The sequence below is a fragment of the Empidonax traillii genome, unplaced genomic scaffold (genome assembly GCF_003031625.1).
Source record: "Empidonax traillii isolate 1590-97213 ecotype Southwest subspecies unplaced genomic scaffold, ASM303162v1 scaffold789:size291746, whole genome shotgun sequence".
NCBI lineage: Eukaryota > Metazoa > Chordata > Aves > Passeriformes > Tyrannidae > Empidonax > Empidonax traillii.
The window spans coordinates 125,019-146,880 of NW_020955982.1; positions in this window are offsets into that span (position 1 = coordinate 125,019).

The following is a 21,862-nucleotide window of genomic DNA, read 5'->3' on the forward strand; positions in this document are numbered from 1 at the left end:
CTGTGATTCTGTGATTCCATGATTCTAATTCTATGGTTTAACCCCATCTTGTACTCACAACTAACCCACCCCCACCTGCCAGCAAACATCCCCAGCAGTTAGGCAGGGGCTATCCATCACCGTGCTGGAAGAGTCTCAGAGTGGGTTTGGCAACACCTGGGCCCTGCAAGAAGAGCTATGGAGGTGTAGGACCAAAAAATCATCTTATTTGTTTATTGATTTCCAATAAAATCTAATAAATAGAAAAATAGCCCTGCTGGCTTGTGTGCACCCTGCCTAGGGAGGAAGGAGTCAAAATCACTCAGGGGATGACAGTGCTTCGATACTCACCCTGCAACCCCTCTGGGCTGACAGACAAGGCTCCCTGCAGCTGGCATTAGTCAAGGGAGAGGCAGAGAGTGTGGGGAGCCTGGGGCGTCCCTGGGGCACGGGGGGGCAAGGACTGGCACAGATAGGAGCACGAGCCCAGTGCTGTGGTGACATGGCAAACCTGTGTGTGTGCTCATCTCCTCAGCAGCACCCACAGCTCCTGTTTGCTCTGGTGGGAGACACTGCCATGAAAATAGCTGGTGCTGTGTCTCTGAGAGGGTAGGGCAAGGCTGGCCCTGCAGTGAAAGGAGCGTCCCCTCAGCCAGTGCCAGCACAGTGGTGATGGTGATGATGCCGAGGATCAGCTGTGCCTCCTGTGTGAATAAACAGAGTATTTTGCTCTCTGCAGGTTCCTAATATAGTGCCTTCTACCATCTGTAAATAAAACACTGAAATAGTGTTTATCAAAACCAAGTCCTGGGGAATTATCTGAAATCAGCCTGTGTGATGAAAGGTGATGAGCTGGAGGAAGGACACATCTGCACTGGAGGTGGAGAGCTGGGCTATGACAGCAGCACTGAAGTCAGAACACATTTGCTGCCCTTTGGTTTTGTTCTGCTGCCCAGAGTGAGCAAAAGAGCCCTGGGGCGCTGACATTCCAGTGCCAGGCACAGCCAGGGCTGTAACCCACAGCTTTGCATGGGATCAGCAAAGCAAGCCAGAGGTTTTTGCAAGTCAGTTGATATTTTACCTTTGGAAAATCGAACTTTGTAACATTCTCATCCCGAACACCTCGTTGGTTGCCTTTGTTTCTGCTTCCCAACCTTCCTGCCCCTTCCCGATGGCTCCTCACGGCAGCTCTGCCGCGCTTCCTGTGTTGATGCATTTGCTTCTCTTCATCTAAGCAAGATGAAGCATTAATGCTGGAGGGATTGCCCTTGCAGGAGATGTTGGGAATCTCCAAGGGCTGGCACCCAGCAGGGGTGTGCAGAAAGCACAGGGCTCCACGCAGGACGTGTTAGCCCAGACAGGGCAGGGCAGGGCAGGGCAGGGCATCACCGCCTCCAGCAATGGTGGGCACCATCCCTGGCCTCCAGAAACCACCTGTCCTGTTTGGTAGGGAGAGGGCAAAGAGATAAAGCCCCATGGTTGGATAACAGACAGATGGGTTCCCAGTCCATGGCTGTTGGTGGTTTCACACAGCAGGACAAGCACCTCATCCTGTTCAGCACATGTGCCACTCTCAGCCCCAGCCACCCATCCTGGCCTCTCAAGGCTCTCCTGAGTCCTTGCTATTTATCAGAGTGGCCATAACCAGGCAAGGAACTGGGAAGAGGCTCTACCCAGTGGCTGGACATGCCCTGGGACAGGAGCAGCGTCATTTGCAGAGAGACAGGCTCTGTGCACCCTGGGGAAGGGAGGCTCCTCTCCTTCAGCTCCAGTTAACCCTTGTGTGGGTCTGGAGCAGTAACTGCCTCCTGCCAAGTCTGCCCTATTAACATTCTGCACCAGCCTGGCTTTCATAAGCTGGTCTGACTTCCTAAGATAAAAAAGTAATAACACTGCCCTCTATTATTTATTAGCTGCCTTTATGTCTCATAGCAAAAGTCCTTCCTCCTCCCTGCCTTCCGTGCTGGGTTGCTGTCGTTCCATGGGCCCTGTCCCCCAGGGTTTCACAAGGCTCCAGAAAATCCAGCTGTGGCTCAGGAGCTGTATTCCAGAGATGCCAGGCACTTGTTCAGCTCCTGTCCCGCCTGCCTGGATAGCCAGGGTGGCCTCATGCTCCTGGAACAATTTCCTGCACTTTGCAATCAGGATGCACCTGGGGGGGGTCCCCACAAGAGCACTTGCCTTTTGCCCCCATTTCAGGGCTATTCATCTCTTGCATCTAAAATTATTTTGCCTCCAAACTCTAAAATTACTACCCTAAACAAAGCATATGTTCGTTGTTCAGCCTGGGCTGCATGAGTACATCACAGGGCTCCTGTTTCTGTGCTGGGACCTCTGGGGTCCTGTGGAAGGTTTTTTTGGGTCTGTAGGAGTACCTGGTGCCAAGGCCAAGCTTTTCTAGGTGTTGTTTCCACTCTGGAGCTGTGCAGTGCTCCCCTCTCCGCAGGGGACTCGAGCTGCCCAGCACGGCACTGCCGTCCCTGCATCACCCCTGACTTGTGTTGACTGTATTGACTGAATTAATTACAGCTGAGGTTCAATATTGAAATTACTCAGACCCCCAGACGGCCAAGCTGAATCAATTAGTTTATTAGTGAGAGCCAAAGCCAGCTGCACAGCTCAGGGATGGAGAGGAGGCAGAGCAGCCGCCCTGCCTCACAGATCACCCTGTGCTGCATATAGAAAGCATCCTCGTGGTTTTACCCAACTCTGTATCTTTGTTTTAGCCCTAATACCGCAGACCTGGTGAGTACATGATTTAATCTGCTGGTTGCTGAGGCTGAGCTGGCTCCTCACACAACATCCTCATGGACAGTGGCAGGCTGGGGGACAGGAGACTCAAACAGAAGGGAGGCCTTCGTGTCTGGGATGTCTGTGACTCACATAGAAGATATTTCTATGCACCAAATATGGATGTGGACAACAACAATATCAATATATCACCAGCTAATACAAAGGTGTGGGACTGGGGTTAGCACATGGATGTGTCATGCTTGATCAAACATCCTGTACTTCCACCAGGGAAAGAGTCGAACATGCAAACAGAGTGTTGTTCTTGCTTACTGCAGCATTCCCTGGCCACGACACTGGCAATTAAATGACTCTTCCCAGTTCTCCTGAGCTCCAGGCATGTCTCTGCCAGCAGGCATCAGGTGGGATTTGAGCTCTGCTTGGGCTCTTCACAGCTCACACTGTCTTTAGAGTCCCTCACCTTTCCATCGTCACTGCTCTCACGGCAGGAACAGCGGCACCACTGCCCGTGCAAACACCTGACTGCAGATTCCCGGGGTTTTCCTGGAGGAGCACCTGGAGGGCTGGCTTTGCTGGGGCACAGCTGGCTCCCCGCAGGTGGCAGGGGGTGGCATTGCTGTAGCAATTGTCAGCTGGGAGGTGGAGAGGTACAGAGGGGCCAGAGCAGCCGTGTCTGTCACTTGCCTTGGGTGGGCTGGCTCAGTTTGGCCTCCAGCCCTGGGGAGGAGACCAGAGCAGAGCCCAGAATAGCCCCATGTCCTTGCCCCATCCTTGCAGCTGGCCATGGCAGGGGGATGGCACCAGGCACCCCACAGCAGATGGGCACCACAGCCCACCCCGTGTCTCTTGCAGCTGTGGAAGAGGCTCAAGACCAAATGGAACCGGCTGTGACCAAGGAATAGATCCCAAAAATAGAGAAGGCTGAGCCCCGCTGAGGACTTCAGCTCCTTCCCAAACTCAGCCTCCTGCTTTGGACCACAAAGCCTCCTTCCTCCTCCTGAAACCTCCAGCAGCAGAAACTTCCCAACACCCTAAGCTGTCAGCGTGTGTCTCGCTTAAATAAGATCTTCACAGGGATGCTCTTTGGATCCTTGCAGTTTTATTTATTTAGTTGGTTTAGTTTAAGATTAATCATAAATGGGGAAAGTGCCAGGGACATACGAAAGAGGTTCTAAATAATTCTGAGTGATTGAGAGCACCGTGATTAATGGGATCTGCCGATGCCGTTCTGGTGGAAGCAGCCTTCCGAAAAATAGATTTATGTTAAATGGAAAAATACAATAATGTCATTCACAACACGAGAAAACATGAGGCAGCAGAACCTGCCTTGAACGGCCGTCACAGACAATTCAGGCTCACAACGAACAAACCTTAACTTCTCTAAGCTCTGTGTGTCCTGATTCTAAATTCATTCATTATATTTGATTATCTTCAGTCCTCCCCAAGTGTAATATATTCTTTCTTACAGAATTTACCATGCTTCGCATCAGGCATGGTTTAATATTTCATACAGTTCATTAAATAACACATCCAGTTCAGCTCACAATGCCTCACTCCTAATCCCACAGACAGCCCCGTGCAACCCCCGAGAACCAAGAAAAATGGGGGTATGGGGAGATGGAGGAGCAAAGGGAGAGGGTTCTGTGGAAGGAGCCTTTGGAACCCCAGCAGTTAAAGGAGCTTTGGGTCCCAAGGGAGCGGGAGAGAGGATGGTGCCAGGTTCCTGCCTGAGTGCTGAGTGGTGAGGCAGTGATGGGAAGGGTGGCCATGGGGCAGGACAGCTTGGAAGAGGCTGTCTGGATTCTCCTTTGGGCTGGGCACCTGAGCAGGGTTATGATTGCTCCCTCCTGCCACACTCCACTCATGAACCAGAGAGAGCTGCTGCTTGTCCTGTGCTCACCTCACAGATCTAACTGAAGCCATAAATACTCATTCCTCTCACTGGAATGGACTTAGGATGATGCTGAACTGATGTCCAAGCTTTCTCTGGGGCTGGGGGTAGTGAAGGCTTTTTACAGGCTCTAGGTGGGTTTAGACACCTATTTTGGTTTGGGGTATCAACTGAACCCCTCTGAGTGAGCTGCCCCACCACAAGGCACTGCCTGTCCCCACCAACACACTGGCTTTGAATCCCACTTCCAGGAACTTCAGCTCAAGGACAGCTCATCCACAGTGTCCCCCTGGAGCGTGTCCTGCACAGCTGCCCTGCAGAGGGGGGGACAGGGTGGCAGTGGGACCATGGGCTGTGCTGGCACAAGGCTGTGCTTGGGAGCACAGCAAAATGTCAGTGCTTTCTCACAGGCTTCCACACAGCGAGTAGCACCTTCTCCTAAAGGCAGGTTCCTTGATTTCAGGGCAGGACTTTGACAGGAGGAGACTAAGAGGAGATAATTCACTCCACACACGAGAAACCTGTTTTGGCAGAAAGTTAGACATAGCTAGCAGTGGGTGGAAACTTCCTCCCTGCTCCAGAACGTGGCCAAATACTGCAAATATCTCCCAGGAGAGTGAATCTAGTCTTTGCATCTACAAGGACACTCTATCTGATGGGTAAAGGCTGGTGTGCAGAGGAGTCTGTTATTTCTTCATGTGATTAAAATTAATAATTTACTCGGGGGAGAAGTGACTTGGTCGTATTTTCTTGTTAACTGTGATTCCTCCTCAGCAGCTACAGGGATTCCAGAGGAGATCCATGGAAGAAATAATGGGAATGGATGAAGATGCCCCTGTGAAGGGCAGAGTGAGCAGCCCTTGCCCTGCTGCCCCAGGAGCACACGAGCTCTGTGCTGGGACCAGACAGTCACCCCAGCAATAAATATCCTGGCTCCCCCGTGCACACCAAATGAAGATCCACATCACACCCAGCCCTCAAGAGCTAAGAATGTCACCAGTGTTCCCCAGGTTTGCTCTGTCCTTGTCACAGGGACCCTGAGCTGAGAAAGGAGGACCTTGGGGGTGCATTATTCAAAGGCCAGGAAGCAGCAGCACACCAGGCTGGGACTGTCCCCGCCACTGATCGGTGGGTGTGCTCCTGGACATGTCTCTTCATGCTCCTGCATCTCTTTTTTCCTCTCCAAGACCTGCTTTCTCTAGTTGTGCACAAGCTGCCAAGGCGAGGAGGGTCTTGTTCGTTGTGTTGGACCCAGCAGAAGGGGAGCCTGGCTCTGGGGAGGCCTGTCCTTCCCTCTCCCTGGCAATCCTTCCCCAGTTCAGCACACCAGCCTGCCAGCAGCAGATAAGCCAGTCCTGTAAAACTGCTGCTTTGAGCTGTTTGTTTCTATCCATGTTCATGCTCAGTGCATTTTTCTGCCTTTGCAAAGGGCACCTGTGTCCCCTGATGATGCAGGTGTGGTGGCACCAGCAGTGTGAATGCAGGTGATTCCCTGGGGCCACGACACCCTGTCTGGGGACAAGTCCCCAGCGTGCAGCCTCAGGGGAGGCTTGTCCTCATCAGTGCTGCTTTGCACAAGTGTACCCTTTGCACAACTGTTCCCTCCCTCTCATCCTTATCCCTTTCTCCATCTCCCCCTCTCTTTTCAGCCACTGGCTGCTCTGATCCCAAACACCAGGAGGTGGTGACGGGTCTCATCCTCCCCCTCTAGAAAGATGAAAATTCCCCCAGTGGCTGGTGTACCCAAGAGTTAGAGCTGGGAAGAACAATTTGAACGTGGGTATTTCAAACAGGAAATACCTGGCTTTAGCCCCAAACTCTCCCTGCTTTTTTTCTCTTCTAGTGCAATAATCCTGCTTCCATCACTGGGCTGGATCTCTGCCTCTTTTCCCTTTCCTCCTCCCACCAGATTTGCTAGCACAGAAGAATTACAAGAACAGAAGGTGAAGCTAGATCTTTCTCCCCCCCCTCCTTTTTATTTTTTTTTTTTTTAAATTTTATTTTGGCATCCATCACTTGCTTTTTGCCAAACTGCTCCAGTTCCTCTCCCCCGGTGCCCACGCTGCCTGCCCAGCACGGGGGACACGCAGCACCAACAGCGCTGTGCGTGGTGTCCATCAGTCCCTCCACGGCAAGAGGAGGGGGTGGCAGAAATACCAACCCAAAACGCAGGGGGAGCACCTGTGTGGGCTTGAATCACCCTCTGATGAGGAGCTGCTGCATCAGGAGCAGAGCTGTGGTCGCTGTGGGTGGGAAAGTCCTGTCGCCAGGGGCGGAACACCGTGGTGGAGCTCAAGCCTTGATGCTCCCCACCTGCATCCTCATTCCCTCTCCTAAAGCCAGGCAGTGTGTTGAATCATCCTTCCCACCTTTCTTCAAAGCTTCCCCAGCTTTCCTCCCTGCCTTTCCACCTGTGTGGTTCTCGGTGTGTGGGAGCGCGGGGAATTCATCCAGCGGTGATTGCGGCTGTTTTGCTCTGCCCTCCTCTGAGTAATCCCTAACATTCAAGATGCTGCTTCTTTCTTTTATCTCTGCTGAGCAATGAGCTGATGTTTTCGGAGAACTATCTATTCTAACCCTGAGATCTTGTTCCTGAGAGTTAATAGTCAGCTCAGAGCCCATCATTCTATTTCTGAAGTCGGGAATGGCTTCTCCCACGTGCGCCACTATTTATCTGCACTGCATTCCTCTTGTCATTTTCTTGGCCAGTCACTCATCACAAGGTCCTTCTGCAATTCCTCACAGTCATCCCTTGTCCTTAGTATCTTAAATAATTTGGGAGCATTAACAAAAAGCTCTCCTTTCATTCCCCACTCCCTTCCTCTTCCAGGGAGCCTCCTTGTGGAGTCTAGGATAAATTTTTGGGGAAGCCTGTGGAACCAGAGAAAAACTGTGACCCAGGGAAAGGGGTGGGAGAGAAGAACCCCTGTGGCTGCCCACAGTCCCAGTGGGCATCAAACACCTGGGGTTTGAATGGGCTCCAGGCAATCCAAGCAAGAGGGACAACTTGTGTTTGATAAATAACCCCCAAGATTTATCAGTAAATGGGATTGAGGAGCCTTTAATGACCATAAAGAGGGAAAAATTTCACTGGAGGAATGGCCGTGGTTTTCCTGCATGAGCAGATGCTCGGCAGAATTGGTACTCTCCAGGGAATTGTTCCAGAAGGTGGATGGAATAAAGTGATTCACAGTATTAAAAAAAATAAAATAGAAAGAGAGACATCAGAGCTCCTGGAAGCTGTTCAGTTGGCATGGCAGAGTCTGTGAATAACAGACGCCCAAGGGAACTCATGTTTTAAGCCAAAGCAATTTGGGTATCAGGACAGGCTTGGGGGGGGAAAAACCCACAGTGCCAGATTTTGGATTATGCTGCACATCGATGCTAAAAAAGCAGCCACACATGTTGTGAATGCACAGCCGAGGAACACATTTCATAAGCATTTTCCTAATGAGCACGTGGTGTGCTCCTTCTTGTTATTGATAATAGCTAAATACAGCTTCTCCTCCTGCTCTTCCCTGTTCAGCCACAGAAAACAGGTGAGCCAGAAACTGCTGAACAGCTTTCACAATTTCTGGGTGAACATATTGGCTATTTTGAGGGTCTGCCTTGAAATCACAAGGCTTACATTGCAGAGCAGCTGTGTCCAGGGAGGGATGAATCCATTTGTTTCCAATATTGGCACATAAAAGGGAGGGCTGGAGAGGCATATTCCATCCAAGTAGCCCTGGCATTGGCTTTATTCAATCAGTAAGGCTGTGTGGCAGCAATGGCAGGATTCAATCTGACCAGAAGTGCTTCTCTTACAAATGTCAGATGATGCTTCAAGCCCCCACAGAGCTGAGAGTGTGTTTTCCTTCTGCAAACCAGAACCAAACCTCTCTGGTCCCCTTTATCTCTAGTGAGCCCAGAGGAATCCCTGGGAAGCTGATAAATCATCTTTTCTCTGGGAGGAGAGGAGGAAATGGTTCTCCCTGTTCCCCTGCCCACCCCACAGCCCAGGCTGGGTGCTCTCCACGTCTCTGTGTGTGCACAGTGACGAGGGGCAGTCCCTGCTCCCACAGCCCGTGTCAGCTGGGCCCTCAGAGCAACCCTGGCAAAGAACTGGGACATTCTGTAGCTCTGAGCAGCCCTCAGTGCTGCACCTGCTGCGAGTGCAGCAGTAAAAAAAGACTGACACCTGCCAGGGTGTCCCGTGATCCTTTACCACAGACTGGTTTGGGTTGGAAGGGACCTTAAAGATCAGCTCATTCCATCCCCCTGCCATGGGCAGGGACACCTTCCACCAGCCCAGGGTGCTCCAAGCCCCGTCCAACCTGGCCTTGGACACTTCCAGGGATCCAGGGGCAGCCACAGCTTCTCTGGGCAACCTGTGCCAGGGCCTGCTCACCCTCACAGCCAAGAGTTTCTTCCCAAAATCCCATCTAACCCTGCCCTCTGGCAGTGGGAACCCACTCTCCTTGCCTTGGCACTCCAGGCCCTTGTTCCCAGTCCCTCTCCAGCTCTCCTGGAGCCCCTTTAGGCCCTGCAAGGGGCTCTCAGGTCTCCCTGGATCCTTCTCTCCTCCAGGTGAACCCCCCCAGCTGTCCCAGCCTGGCTCCAGAGCAGAGGGATCCAGCCCTGGCAGCATCTCCATGGCCTCCTCTGGATTCACTCCAGCAGCTCCATGTCTTTCTGATGTTGGGGAGCCCAGAGCTGGAGGCAGCTCTGCAGGTGGGGTCTCACCACAGTGGAATAGAGGAGCCTGCAGTGACTCAGGAGCGTGTTGGTCTCGGTCCAGTGCAACATTTCTTGCGTGGACAGTAATATCCTCGGTGACCTTTTCGTATCTGACATCAATCCCATCTAAAACTTCTGAAAACTTATATTATTAAAGATTTTGGGAAAGTTTCTCAGGCTGGTAACACAACTCCACCTGTGTCTGTAAATGGGGGACCGGGAGATTGCTGCCTGGAATGCAGACGGTCTGTCACCATTGGGAAAACCCACATTAATCCACTGGACTGTGCCTCCCCCTGGAGCTGCAGTGGCCCTGTTCCCCAGGGAGATCCAGTCTGGTGGATCTGGAGCTTGGTGGTGACCTGCCCACAGCCAGGTCTGGGTGCAAACTGATCCTTGGGGGTTCCCAGCCTTGTTGCTGCCGTTTGTGTCCTGGGGTTATCAACACAGGGAGCTCTTGTAGCATGGGTGATGTTTCTCCTGGAGCTTTCACACACAGACATTTCTCTTCTTTCCACATTGACAGCAGCATCCACCTGCTACAGTCCTCTGCAGCATCACAGACCCTGGGCTCTGACCCTGCCAGACACCTCAGACAACAAAAGTCAGGTATCTCTGCTCCTACCCTTTTCCAGAGTATCCCAGGGATGTGCTGGGTGACTTGCAGACCAAGCCAATTGAGTTTGGTGGTTCTGGTCCCCAAGAGCTGATGCATGAGCCATTGGCTAGTAGAGTGCTGAGGGAACCCCGAGGAGCAGCCCCCTGGCTGGCCACAGGCAAGGCTTTGCAGGTGGGATGATGAGTTTCTGTGGGGACTGAGGGAAAGGAAAATGGGGAAAGATGGAGCAGAGCAACAGGGACAGAGCAGCTCCAAGCTGAGTGTACATGGTGGATGGCAAAAACACCATCAGATTTCAGATTCTGCCCCTAATCTCCAGTTCCTCCACTTTTCATCACCCTGTGTAGGAGCCCATCCCATCTGCTCAATCATATATCATGTTGGGCCATCAAGTGCTGCGAGGAGAGGCTGAGGGAGCTGGGGTTGTTGAGCCTGGAGAAGAGGAGGCTCAGGGGAGACTCAGCACTCTCTGCAATCCCTGACAGGAGGGGGGAGCTAGGTGGGGGTTGGTCTCTTCTCCCAGGAACCAGCAGTAGGACAAGAGGGCTCGGTGTTCAGCTGTGCCAGGGGAGGTTTGGGTTGGATATTGGGAAGGAATTTTTTCCGGAGTGCTCAGCCATTGGAATGGGCTGCCCAGGGAGGGAGTAGAGTCCCATCCCTGGAGGTGTTTGAGGACAGGCTGGATGTGGCATCAGTGCCATGGGTTGGGAACCACGGCGGGGTTGGAGCAAGGGTTGGACTGGATGATCTCGGGGGTCTTTCCCATCCTCGTTGATGCCGTGACTGTGACCCTGTGATCTCCAGCACCCACGGCCAGGTGGGCCGGACAGCCCTGTCCCTCCCCCGCCGTGGGAAGGCAGGCTGGGCACAGCTCCTGCCGGGGTGGGGGACGGGAGCTCAGCTCACCCCCGTCCCCTGAGTCACGGCGGGTCCCCGCGGGCTCAGCGTGACAGCTCGGCTGCCTGCGGTCGTCTATGGCAACTGAGCCACCTTGGAAGGCTGCGCTGCCTGTGTGGGCTTGAAATTGTGGTTGTTTTTGTTCCCCCTCCGGGGGGGGGGGGGGGGGGGGGGGGGGAAGACAATTTGATTTGTATGTAACTCCGAATAAATTCCCTGTTAACCTTTACAGCCATCTGGAGGGAGTCACTCCTCGCTGCGGAGCTGTGGGAGGGAGCGAGGCTTCTGCCGGCGGATTTTGCAGGGGTTGGCACGGAGGGAGCTGGAAACACCGCGCTGGGCGGGAGCCAAGAGCCCCCAAACACCCTGCAGAGCCAGGAGGTGGAGGATGTTGGGCTTTGGAGTGGCCCGGGTTTGTCAGGAGCCAGGTGGTGTGTCGGTCTGCCCCTTCTACTCCCGGTCTGGGGCACAGGGGGATGGGAACAGCTTCTCACTGCTTGTCTTAGTTACCAACAGAGATGGAAATCCCCTTTCTGAGAGAGGGGTATCCCCAGGCTGACACCATGCTGGGGGTCCCCATTTACTGTCTGGGTCACCACACTCCCTGTGTGTCACTAACCTGAGCTTTGGGGTTTGAGTTGAGGGTTGAGGGTTCAGGTCTGCTCTGGGAAATGTTCTGCAGGAAGGGCTTGATCAGCCCTGAAAGTCCATGCAGTCCATCCACAGTCCCAAGCAGCAGGATTCAGCTTGGCAAAGATTTCTGCCTCCTCAGAACTCTCTGCCTTGGGGCAGTCTCTAGTAAGTCAGCTGTGAACCTTCAGGGCATTTGTTCACCTCCAAATGCTTCTTGTGGAGGCTTCTCTCTACTGGCACTGGTCTGGCAGTCCTTACCTGTGTCTGGCAGTCCTTACCTGCCATTCTTGCTGAATTCTGTTGACTTTTTGGACTGACAAGACTGCAGAGTTTATCACCTCTCAGGTGCATCCTTTGCAAAGCATGCTTGGTGCCACCTTGTCCCACAGACAGCTCAGCATCCACATTTTACCCCTGTGGAGGTGACAGTTGTAAAATCCTTCCTGTGCTTTCCCCCTGGCAGGGCTTGCAGCCTGGGAGCAGTGTTGTCCCAGGGACATGGGGCAAACCAGCAGCTCCTGACCATGGCTCTGTGTCACGTCCCTCAGCACCCCCAGTGTGTGGATGCAAACACTTAATGGGGATTTCTATAACTCCAAAATATTTCCTAGTTATTCATTATTCTGTGTCAGGCAAGAGGAAAAGACTGGTCTTCCCTGGTGTTTTGGGGGAGTGAAGGGCTGGGGGTGAGCAGAGGAGCCTGTACAGGAAAGCTGTGCATGCGATCACCACAGAGGATTCTCTGGTACAGGGATGTCCAGCACCTCCTCTGGGATGGCTGTGCCTTGGGTTGGAGCGAGTCCAGAGAGGAACCAAGATGGTCAGAGGGATAAAGCCTCTGCTGGGAGGAAAGGCTGAGAGAATTGGGATTGTTCAGCCTGGAGAAGAGAAGCTTTAGGGTTACCTAATTGTGACCTTTCAGCACCTGAAGGGAGTCAACAAGAAAGATGGAGAGAGATTATGTCCAAGGGCCTGGAGTGACAGGACAAGGGGGGATGGACTCCAGCTGACAGAGGGCAGCTTTAGATTAGGTATTAGGAAGAAATTCTTCCCTGTGAGGGTAGGGAGGCCCTGGCACAGGCTGTCCAGGGAAGCTGTGGCATGGATCCCTGGAAGTGTCCAAGGCCAGGTTCCCCTTGGAGGGGAGAGGGGGCTCTGCCATCCACCCACCTGCCAAAAGCAGCCCCATGGCAGCCCAGACAATGGGGGAAATTACAGTTTCTGCAGATGAGAAAGAGCAGGGGGAGCCAGAGAAACAAATGCAACTTTATTTTCTTTCTTTCTTTCTCTGCTCCTTTTAAAATTTATAAATATTTTGAAAACTTTCCAAAGGGAGGGAAAAAACAGCGAGTTGCACATCAGTGACTCAATGCAGTGTCACTCTGTTCATTAAGAAAGAAGGAAATCAAGTCATTACTGGAATGAATAAAGAAGAATCTCTTGGTTGAGTAGGAGAGGGGGATGCACTTTCCATGGGTGGGATATAACAGGAGCATGGCTGCTTTCCAGCCGTGCTGAGCTGTCTGAAGGTCTTAATTATAAGCAGCTCAAAAAAAAAAAAAAAAAAAAAAAAAAAAGCCAACAAGAAAAGGAATTTACAACACAAAAGAAATAAATTGGATCTCAGATGCCTCTATACATATTTAATCGTTGGGATGCTGATGAAGAGGAATCTTTAATATCAGCTGCCACGATCCAGCTCTGCTCACGGAGGGCTCTGGGGTGGGCACCGTGCCCGGCCGCCAGCGGCTTTGGCCGGTGGAGAGGATGCCACAGCAGTGCACGGCTCTCGAGGCACGGCTGAGACTGGCAGCCAGAGAGGAGAAAAAACTGACCTTTGGGGCTGGAAACTTGGCTGGAACAACGCTGGGATCAGGCACGTCCTTGGAGCGCTCTCTTGGCCTTCAGAGGCACTGAAGGTCAGCGCGATGCTCGCGAAGCCCAGGAGCGTCTGAAGCCGTGCAGGCAGGGCACCCAAAAATCCTGGCTGAGGCCTCAGCTGCTGGGAAGCACAAGGGATGATTGCAACCCTCTCTTGTTTTTCTGCTAGCCCTTGTCTCAATTTTAAGCCAGTCTCACCAAGTCCTCTCGAAACTCATTTAATTCGTTTTGCCATCCTAGCTCTGATAACCGCAAAGATTACTCGCCCTTACCCCACGGCAAATTCTGACTCTCCTGAACCTTATTCCCTTTTATTGATCTCCCTCGACCTCCTGGGAAAAGGTTTTCACTGTATCTTTTTAAGGCTGGGTTTAGATATTATCTCTCAGCTCCTTTTTGTGTTTGCATAGTGCATCCTCGTTAATTAGGATGTCTTGTTGGACAGAGTGTAGTCTTCGGGGAGTTCCTCCAGTGATTTGTTTACAGATGTCAGGTTAGCAATAAATTGGGAGAAATAATTGACCTTTCCTGTAAGACTTTGCTAATCCTGTTTCTTCGTAACCGTTTCCAATTTTGAGTGTGCAGCGGTGTTTTCCTTAATCAATTGTTCAGACTGTGAGAACATTAAGGGAGATGCGATCAGGAACACGGCGCGGTGATGCAATTTTAATGATTCATTCTCTGTTTCTCATTAATTCATTGCATTTCATATTTCTTCAAGTGCTGACTTTGGAAGTTTTCAAGACTTTAAACAGTTTTTCTTTTTCTTTTTTTTTTTTTTTAAACAATTACAGTGGTCTCCCTGGTGTGAGTTGTGTTGCTGCAGCAGGCTGTGGGCAGGATCCACTCGGTGGCACGAGGTGAGCACGGAGCAAGGAGCTCATCCCAGCCTCTAGGACCTGGAGTGCCAAAGCAGATTCCAGCCAGCATGCAAGGAGAACAGTCAGCAGAACATTTCTATTAAAAACTGTTACTTTTAAACAAGTTAATTTCCCCCATGAATCAAGCTGCTGTAAAGAGAAATCCCGTGTGGCAGCCTAAGTATAATTGTGATATTCTCATTAGAAGTACTCAGTCTGAATTTTTTTTTTTTTTTAACTGAAGATATCAAACTTTTGGAAGTTAAATGACTTGGAAGAGATCCAGCTTTTGATTTAAAGGAAATTGTTCTGTTGTTATACTGCATTTCAGAAATGATAAAAACGCTTCAAGTTTTGGAAACAAAACCTGCGCTAATGGAACGTTGTATTCAGGAAAAATAAAAATACGAGGCTTTTCCATGTCAGTTATTTCAGGAGAGTGATAACATCCTTGATAAAGCAGCTGCACTAGCATCTAATGCTGCCATTAATATGCAACTGTGGGTCCTTACTCCTGATCCTTGACAGTTAGCAAAACAGCAATGAAGTGTTCTGCAAGGAAATCCTTCTCCAGCTAATCCCCTAATTAGAAATTCAGAGATTGACTTAAACTGATCAGTTACAGTCAATTCAACGCGGGAGCAGCAGCGATAACCCACAGCCAGGCGGTTTCTACCGTGGCAGGGACAGATGTGATGGTAGATCAGGCACATTCACCCCTAATCTGCCTTTTCCCGGCTCTTACGCCACGTTTAGAACACCGTTAGACCCACCAGGCTATAAATTACACGTTCATTAGTACAAGCCGTTATCTTGTTTCCCACGAAGTTGTCAGTTGAAGGCAACATTGCAAATGAGGTGTTATCTGCCGGCTGTAATTGCCTGAGGGATGCTCTGCGTTATCCCTTCGCCAGGTGGGGATCCCAGCAGCGTCCTCTGCCTGGAGCGCCGGGATGAGGAGGAGTGACGATGAGGAGGAGTGACGATGAGGAGGAGTGACACGAGGAGGTGCCATGAATTTCCCGGTCCCACCACTCGAATCACGATGCCCGTGACTCTGGGCATCGTGGGTGCAGCTCGTCCAGGAGCAGAAAGACACGTGTGAATCTAAATAATTTAGTTCTTCTAAGCCGAGTGTGTTCTCTGTGACAAATCTTTAAAAGAAAAGCCAAGCCTTTGGCTGCCATTCATCGGGTGCAATGAGACTCTGGGTGTTTAGCTTAGAATCAAAAAATCGTGTTTATAATTTTTTAAAAAACCCTCTCCGTGCATTTCAGGCAGTCTCTTGCCAAAGGCACTCTTGTACCCTTGGGTCTCCAAGCAAGTCTTGGGAAGAGGAATCAGTGGCTAAGCCTTTGTAGCCAGGAGGGAAATCTAGTTTTCTTGTTCTCCTTCAGGAGTTTTGGGCTTCTAGGGTACAATTTTTTGAATGTCACTCCCCAGAGCATATCAGTGTCACACAGACAGGGACCAGGCAGGACTCACTTCCCAAAGCACGTCCTTCTCTGGTCTGCACGGGGCAGTTCAGCTCTGTGTGTCTGTCTGCACACTCCCAGTCCAGAGAAAACCAGTCTGAAGGTGGCTGAGCACCGGTGCCTGGGCAGAACCTGCTCACTGTGCTGCATCCTCAGCAATCCCTCAGCCAGGACTGCAGTTAGGGACCAGGGGCAGACAGGTGCTAATCAGCTCATCTTGCCTGGCTGGGCATTTTATATTTTATTTTATTTTATTTTATTTTATTTTATTTTATTTTATTTTATTTTATTTTATTTTATTTTATTTTATTTTATTTTCCTTTATTTTATTTTATTTTCCTTTATTTTATTTTATTTTCCTTTATTTTACAGTGTTTAGTTTAAATTTTTTTCCCTTCTCCTTTTTTGGTTTTTCCTTTTCCCTTATCCCTTTTCCCTACTCTCTTCTCCCTCGTCCCTTGTTTTTCCCTTTTCTCTTTTCCTTACACCTTTCCCTTTTCCTTACTCGTTTCCCTTTTCCCTTTTCTCTTTTCCTTACACCTTTCCCTTTTCCTTTCTCCCTTCTCTCTTCTTTCTTTTCCTTTGTTTTCCCCCTTTCCCTTTTTCCTTCTCCCCTTTTTCTTCTCCCTCTCCCCTTCCCTGTCTTCCCTTTCCTGTTCCCTTCCATTCCTCTGCATTCCCCATCTCCGCTGGCAGAGTTTTCCAGACACCATCCAATCGCATCCAGGGCTGTGCCAGCCCCTCCACGGCGACTGTTGTCACTTTGTCCAGGGAAAATTCCCGCTCTGGGAATATTCCTTGCCCGCTGCCCACGCGTGGGTGGGCGAGCGCTCCCCCCTCCCCGCCCCGGATCCCCGTGGGGAGGGACAGGCAGACTCTCATCACCACGGACGGACTCGCAGGGACAGATGGCACCACTGTCACCGGGATTTGTGCTCCTCGGGACGGAAAACAAACAGCTCAAGGCGTTTAAAACGAGGCCATTCCAGCTGTCGGGAGAAGGGAGCGTGCCGGGAGGGCAGCAAATCCCTCTCTGCCTTCCCCCAGCGCTCACGGCTCCCTCACCCACACCAGCAACTCCCCCTGGCTGGAAAACAGCCTGCAGAGGATCTCCTGTTCCCTCCCCTGGGAAAAGCAGGCTCTCCCTCCCATCCAGGAGGGTGAGTTTAATTATAAACCAAAACCAGACCCATCTGCTTGCGTGGGTGTGGGTGGTTTTTTTTTTCCCAAATTGATGGGGTTTGGCCATTTTTCTCCTAATTTTAGGCACAAGGAAATGAAAAATTATTGAACTCTGGCATGGAGAAAGGCTACTGCAAACTGTCACCCACGGAGCTGCTTTCCTGGCAGTGACCTCTCTGCTGCTTTGGGAGCAGGGAGTAAAACAAATGGCAATGAAATCCCAGTCCCACATCCCCATCTCTCTGTCCCTTGGATTAATTCTCACCCTTCCATCGTAGTGAGCCATCAGGTTCTCATGGGAATTGTGTGGAGGAGCACTGTGGGAGCCATCCCCCTCCAATTTTGGGTTCATTCAGGGTTATTTTTATAAATCCTTATTCAATACCTGTGGATGGATTAGAATCTTCACTCTCCTGCTGGTCTCTGTGTTAGCTGTGCTGTGATTCTTTAGGTGTGTTTGAACTCCCCTCTGTACAATGGGATTTCTCCAATGGAGGGGAAAGTCAGGCAATTGCACAAAGCTAAGCAAAACCTGAGCTATAAGAACCTGTTCATAATATCAGGGAAATAACCCCAAACCAACAGGACAGACAAGAGACACCTGAGTTGCCATCACAACTCGGACAAGCTGCATGAGCCATCATCTGATCCTGGAGAAAACTGCAGGCACAGCAGGAGGCCCTTAAAGTATTTTGGACAAAACTATTAGAGCTAAAACAAGTATAAAATATATTCAGAATCAGACAAGACCTGAGAACTCCTCAGGCTGGTCTGACTGATATCTGAAGGCCCCTGGCTGGGGCAGAGAGCTGAGTGTCTTGGGGGGCCCAGCCCCAGGCACAACACTCTGACTGGGGCATGGCAGAGACACAGGGAGGTTCAGACCCAAACCACCCAAACAGCAGAGACATCAGTTACAAATGAGGATATTTAATGGCAAAAGCCTTTATTCAGGCCAGGCAGCATTTTGCCCACATCTGAGATCTTGGGTGTATCCAGCTGCTTTCCCTTGGAAACTCCATGGTCCTGCAGGGTTATTCCTGTGCAAGGACCTCAGTGCCAACTTGCCAGCCTAAAAGAATTTCTAGGAGTCATGATGAGGAGGACTTTGAAGGAGGCCATTAAGCAGTGCAGGTGAAGGGATGGCTCCATCCACTGCAGGCTTCCCAGCAGGACTGACTGTGCTGCTGTGTGGTGTGGGATCCTGATCTCCCCATGGATTTAACCCTCTGACAAATGGAGCATCTGAATGAAGGTGCCTGAGTTTAGAGCTCATTTCCTGAGATTGGCCATACAATAAATCCAACAGTGCTGAGCTCAGCAGCCTTCCCCAAGCACCTCCTGGTGCCTCCAGAGCAGATACAAGTGCAGCCCAGTGTGACATCTGCGAGGCTGCAGAAACAGAATGTGCAGCTGTAAAACCCGTGGTGAGCTGGGGGTGGGAGCTGCCTCCTTGCCAGGAACTGTGAGCAGACCTGGGGAAAGTGCCTGAAACTTTGTGGCTTGCACAGTAAATAGAAGAGAGAGGAGTGGACCGTCCCGGGTGATGCTGAGCTGAACAGTCAGACCTGCATCCCCCCAACTCCTCCTGGCCATCTCCATCGGTGATGACACTGAGTGGAACCAGGGCCTTTCCCAGCACTGGTGACACTGTGACAGTCTTAGGATGGCCAGAGCTTGAGTGCAGAGTGGGACTCACTCTTGTCAGGTTGACATGATGCAGCTGCAACAGGTAGGAGAGAACAGAAGAAAGGACAGCCCTGAGGTATTGCCATTGCCTTGGGACGACAGCCAAGAAACAGCAGCCCAAGCCACAGCTCCTCCACCCTCTCCACACCCCTGTCCCACGGTAAAGGCCATGTGTCCTCCACACAGAGCTCTGCTGTCCCAAGGATGGACTCCAGGGGACCACAGCACCTGTGCTGGCTCTGCTCCTACCTGCTGCGGGTGAGTCAGGGCCAGGCACATCATAACTTGTGTTTTTTCTGCTGCCTTAGAGTCCAGCAACATTTTGGGCTGACTCAGTAGTGTTTGGGGTGGGTATGGAGGGGACAATTCTGTCCTCATGACACCTGTGGTACCTGTGCTCCACAGCACCTGCTCCCCAGCCAGCCCCGCCTGAGAGGGCAAAGGAGCTTGATCTGCTGGGGGACCTTCTGCTCTTTGTTTGGAAATGGCTTTGTCTGCTGGTAGTGGTGGTGGCAGGAATTGTGCTGAACCCCTCCCATCTCAGAATGTCCAGAGGCCTTCGGTGGGATGAGTGTTGGGGCTGTTGGGGGGCCGTGAGTCCCACGAGCAGGGGATGCACATGGCAAGGGGCACTGTCTGCACCCTCTAATTGGCTTTCTATTGTTTTTCCCTTTCCTTGTCACTACCAGCATCTGTAGGATCAAAGAATGTGAAAGAACAGGGGGAGATTTCTGCTCTAATCCCATCTCCACTGAGGAACCCGTGCATGGGTTTGGACACCTCTCCATTGCTTCTGCTCCTGCAGGCTTGCACCCCCCCCAGAAACATCTGACATCCAGGATGACAAGCTGGAGAGTGACAGCACAAGGAGTAATGGGTTCGAACTGAAACGAAATTAATTAAGTCTCAGGAAGAAATTCTTTCCTATGAGGTGGGCAGGCCCTGGCACAGGTTGCCCAGAGAAGCTGTGGCTGCCCCTGGATCCCTGGAAGTGTCCAAGGCCAGGTTGGACGGGGCCTGGAGGAACTTGGGCTGGTGGAAGGTGTCCCTGCCCATGGCAGGGGGTGGCACTGGATGGGCCTCGAGGTCTCTTCCAACTCAAATCATTCCACGATTCTGGGATTAACAGACTGGTGCTGATGCTTTCCTAGGAAATGTGAAGATCCCCTGGTTATACTATTTTAGGGTCATATTGGGTTTTCAGTGTTGAGAGTGTGTTTATTTTCTGTGGGCATGACAGGACCATTCCAGGGATGTTTTGATCTAGCTAGCAGAGAAGCACCAGGATTCCAGAAGATCCTTGAAGCCAAGACTCCTTCCAGCTCCTCATTCTCATGTGCTTTGCTACCTTTGCAGGACATTCCTGGCTGATGGATGACCCCAATGGCACAAGCTGAACTCTAAGCTACGACACTAAGACATAAAATTTTGTCTTGAATCAGTCATGTCTCACCTTTCAGGGGTGAGCTGCCTTTTGGATTGCCTCTGCCCCTCCATCCCTGCTGTAACAGTGGATGAAAATCAGGAGTTTAAGGTATCAGCAGAGTTAAACTGCATTTCTGTAGAAGCAAAGCTGGACCCTGAATTGTGCAGAGTCATCAGAGACAGCTTTTCTCTTTGCACTCTGCATGGCCCTCTTGCTTATCCTTGCAGCAAAAATGGAAACCAGGGCACATTTTGATACCCTGCCTGGTCTCACGCACTGCACAGAGCTTTGGCAGAAGTGGCAAATGCCTCTTCTTTTTCTCATGCAAGGCTGGATCTGAGACTGCCAAGAGCAGTGCTGTGCATGGCTTGTTTTCCTCACCATTCTCCCAGCTTTTCTCTTCAGACTCACCCCAGACCTTGGGTGAGCTTGTCCTGTTCACCCAGGGGAGGACCAGAGAAGTGGGGTGGAATTCCTGGTTCCAAACAGCATGACCTGGAGAGGGATCCTCCTACCCCTGCCCCTGCCCCCTTCCTTCTCCTGCTGAGCTCCCTTCTGAGCTGTGAAGACCTGCCCTCCAGTCCCTGGTGCAGCAGAACACCTCAAAACCAGCCTGGAAAACTGAGAACCAGTATTGCATCCATGCAGGCAAATGCTCCCCATGGAGCAAAGCAGGGAAGTTTGGACTCCAGCCTGGTCTTGTTTGGCTATGAATGGCCACAGTGCTGCATGAGGTGCTTCACTTTTCATTCAAAACCATGAGAAAGTGCTTGAAGGAGCAGGGATGTGACACAGTGACTCACGGTGGGGCAGAGGGTCTAGGAAACCACAGCTGCAAATAATTTGGGGCTCCCCCCCCTTTGGCCACAGCTCCCTGGGGAAGGGGAGGTGTCTTTCTCCAGCAAAAATGCTCAGGATGACAGATGAGCCCTGGTGTTTCCAGGAGTCCTCGGGCAGGAGCAACAAAACAGGTGGGACAGGGGACATGCCTGCAGCTCAGCAAAATTAATGTGCCAGGAAGCAACTGCAGCAAGAATGTGGGCACAGGGAGTTGGCAATGCTGTGGCAAGGACAGCAAAGCCTCTGTGTCCCTCTTCCCTGCCAGTGGGATTGGGCTGGTGTAGACTGGCTGGGTAGACCTGGCATGACTTGTCCTCAGGTCTTCACTTGTCACAGCTACATCCCAAACATTGGCAGGTGGGCACAGAACACGGGCAGGAGTGGGGACCAGCAGCACTTGAAGGCTTCAGTGGCCAGTTTTGTCTGCTTGTGAAATCTCAGTGTCTATTTTACCCCCTTTTGCTGGAATACAATAATCCTACATTGGCACAAAGGGACCCAAACCCGACTTTTTTTTTTTTTGTTGCAGAAATCAAGACTGACATAGAAGAGGCAGAAGGACACAAAACACCAGCAGCCCCTAAGATCCTGGGTCCAGTATTTTGGAAGGAGCCTGGGGGAGATGTGATGTGTTACTGGCACGTATCCCCCTGAGTAGGTTTTAAAATCCTGGCTTTAAAACTCAGCTTGAACAAAGTGCTGCTGTTAGTACTTTTAGTAACAGCAATAAAGATGTTTTTATTGTTGTTTCATATCGGAATTTCGCAGCATGTCCCTATTGTTATTTTGAGGTCAGTCCTCAGATCCAGCTGCTCCAGCTGCAGTAACAGAAGTGGCCAAGGCATGTTGGGATGGGCTGCAGCCATCTCTAAAAAGCTCTGCTGGAGCAGGGAAGGGTATTCACATTCCCTTGATGTGGAAGCGCCTGTAGCTGCTTCCAGAGGAGGACTGAGCTCTTGGGAAAGAGAGCTCAGACAGTGATTTCTCTAGCAGAGGGTCAGGAATAATGTAAGGAAGAGA